Below are 3,046 nucleotides of genomic sequence, written 5' to 3'. Positions count from 1 at the left end.
GCCTCGGTGCCTCCTCCCCCTCCCGGTGCCTCTTCCTGCCCCGTCAGGCGAGATTTACCGCCTGAGCAGGAGAAGAGAAATGAAAGCGACGGTGCCCACGGCCCACCGGCCCCGCCGGGAGGGGAGGCAGTCGCTGGCAGCCCCCTTCTTCTGCCGTGTGCCTCCCCTGGCAGCAGGACACCCTCCCGCACCAAGCACAGCATCGCCCCGCGGTTCCAGCCTTCCAGGGTGAGGATCCATGACCTCGCCCTGTCTCCTGAGGTGCTTCATGGGGACAGGTTTCTGCCTGAGGATGGGCGGTGTGAGGGGTAAGGGCAAGTCTCCCCTTCCCAGCACGGGGCAGCCAGCCCAGCTCCATCACCTTGCACCGGGAATCTGCAAGGGGAGCTGATGGAGACGGGTGCTGGTGCCCAGTGCAGGCTGCTCTCTGGAGCATGGATGCTGGTACCCATGGCAGGATGCTGAAGGAAGGGCCTTGCCAGAACAGAAATGCCCCAGGCCTTCTCTCAAAGTGACAAAACTGCTGTCCCAAAGCAAGGCTGAGAGGCAGTGACCTCCTTGGAGCAACAGGACTGAGCACATCAACTGCTCCTCTCATCCGGGAAGGTTTGGGACCAGGAAGTGCTCCTGTGTCCCGTGACATGCTGCAGAGCTTCCCTGGACTCAGGATTTCCCACTGCTGGCTCAGCCTGGCCCCATTAGAGACTCAGGAGAGGTGCAGAGGGAGAGGCAGAGCTGCTCTCAGCCGGCAGCCTGGGTCCCTGTGACCAGCACCCACCTGGATGGAGGCTGACAGCTGCCTTCTTCCCCTAAATTGTCCCTTTCTGACAAACTTCCAACTCCAGGCTGAAGTCTGCCAACCAGGAGCTCACTGAGTTTTCCCAGAGGTCGAATGACTTGGGAGAAGGTGGTTTCTGGAAGGGATGGGTGAGTTTGCCCTCCTGCTACGTGCATTTGGGGCCTCAGTGCTTCTGAAACCACCATCTGTGTGAGGGTGAAGGCAGGAAGTGTCTCCCTGCAGGGATGGCATCTCCAGAGAGCCCAGCCACAGCACAAAGCTCTTTTCAAGGAGGGACGGGGGACAACACGGCTCAGGGCAAGGACCAACCTCTGCCAAGGCACCTCCTGGAGCCTCCTGAGCTGTCAGCAGATGGATGAGCACCAGCAGGACGAAGGGCACAGGGTGTTCACCACCCAGTGCAGCCAGGGGCCACCAGCAGCCATCCTGGCTGGATCCATGTTTTTCCAGGATGAGAGAAGGCCAGGCTATTGGTACCTGAACTTCTCAAAAGGGCACCATCTCCCAGCTTTGGCGTGCAGGATATTCAGGACACAGAGGGAGCAGCTGTCCTGTTTCATGCATCAGAATGGCTTCTGTGGAAGACTAGAAGCACAGAGGAACTCCAGGCAAGCTGCAGCCAAAGCTCATTCCCCAAAATACTGGTTCCCACATGCTGGAACATTCTGAGCACCAGTGCAGCAGGACATGTACTCCAGCAGGGGGACAGAATCCATGTGCACAGGTGTTCCCTGCCTCTGTGCAAGCCCAGGCACATCAGGATGTCCAGAACAGCAGCCCAAGCACCAGGGATGGCAGCCAGGCCAAGCTACTGGCAGAGGCAGCAATGCTCCTTGGATCCATCCCAGCCCTGGCTTTCTGTTCAGAGCCCAAGGCCCAGCTTTTCCAGCACTGATAACAGCTCTCGGGTTGAGCAGAATTGTTCTGTCCATATTCAGGCTTTGGATGCTGCTCTGGATGTGTGTCCTTGGCAGCAGGCTGGGATATTGATCTGCATCTCTCCAGAACAGCTCCTCTGAGAGCAAACCAGAGCCTGCAAGAGGCACAAGCAGAGATCCCTGCCCAAGGCAGGAGCCTCAGCTCAAATCAAATAAAACCCAGTCTGCATAACAGGACCATTGACTGAGCAAGCACAGAGAAACCAGGTCAAGTGAGCAGATCGCAAGGTAACACGCCAGGCTGGGGAAAAAAGGAGGATGGCCAGAGGGTGACAGCTTCCATCCTCACTAAACCTCACTGGGGTCTGTAAAGAGAGTTCTAGAAACAGAGCACAATAAAAAAGTTTCTCATAAATTGCTCCTCAGATCTGGGTTAAGGACTAGGGTTACCCTCAGGGTTAGGGGTGAGGGAGCCAAAGAGCCCAGAGCTCCAGGGACACTGGTGCTGGGAAAGGCCTGCCAGGGCGACTGTGGCAAGGGCCCAGCATTGCTGCTCCTACACCTTTCTGATCTGGAATGGGCCCCTCAGCCCCAGTGACAAGTGCCTCGTGCCTTAGGCTAAGGCTTCAGAGCACTTTGGAGCCTCCAGCTCCAGGGACACTGGCACTGGAAGGGCATCACAGCAGGGTGATGGTCCCTGTGGCAGGTACCTGTCAGAGATGCTGCACATCTCACAGCCCTTGTCTGTGTCTGGTGGAGGGGCTGGCCAGGCTCAGCTAAAGGTGAGGCTCTGCTGGATGCTGCACATCTCACAGCCCTTGGACTGCCAGTGCCTGTGTCTGGTGGAGGGGCTGGCCAGGCTCAGCTAAAGGTGAGGCTCTGTCCCCAGACCCACCACACCCTGGCTGAGCTGTCAGGCATGGACTCTTGGCATGGTGCTGCTCACCTGGGCCCTGGCTGGCCAAGCCACCAGCAGTGCCACCTCAGGGGTGGGCACATGAGGGGCTTAAAGGATGGAGCATGAGCTCAGCACATGGTCACAGCCCATAACCCTCATGCAGTGGTATTTCCTCAGATGAACACTACAGAGGACCCTCAGCACCAACCAGGCCTGTGGTCTTTGGACAAATACACCTCCAGGCTCTCCCCTTTCAGCCTCCCATTAAGCTGTTCACACGCAGCCACCTCCCCCAGCTCTTCTGAATTCCAGGAGAGCTGCAGCACCTGGCTTGGTGTCACCCAGGTCTGGGTACAACAGCACGAGCTGCTGCACATGAACACTCACACAGAGCAGGGGAGGTCTCTGCTGGAGCACATGTGGCACCTCCTGGGGCCACCACCTAAAACAAAGCCATTGCACCATCCTTCA

Source organism: Passer montanus, unplaced genomic scaffold (genome assembly GCF_014805655.1).
Source record: "Passer montanus isolate IOZ18808 unplaced genomic scaffold, ASM1480565v1 scaffold45, whole genome shotgun sequence".
NCBI classification, from domain to species: Eukaryota; Metazoa; Chordata; class Aves; order Passeriformes; family Passeridae; genus Passer; species Passer montanus.
This window is presented reverse-complemented; position numbering follows the sequence as displayed.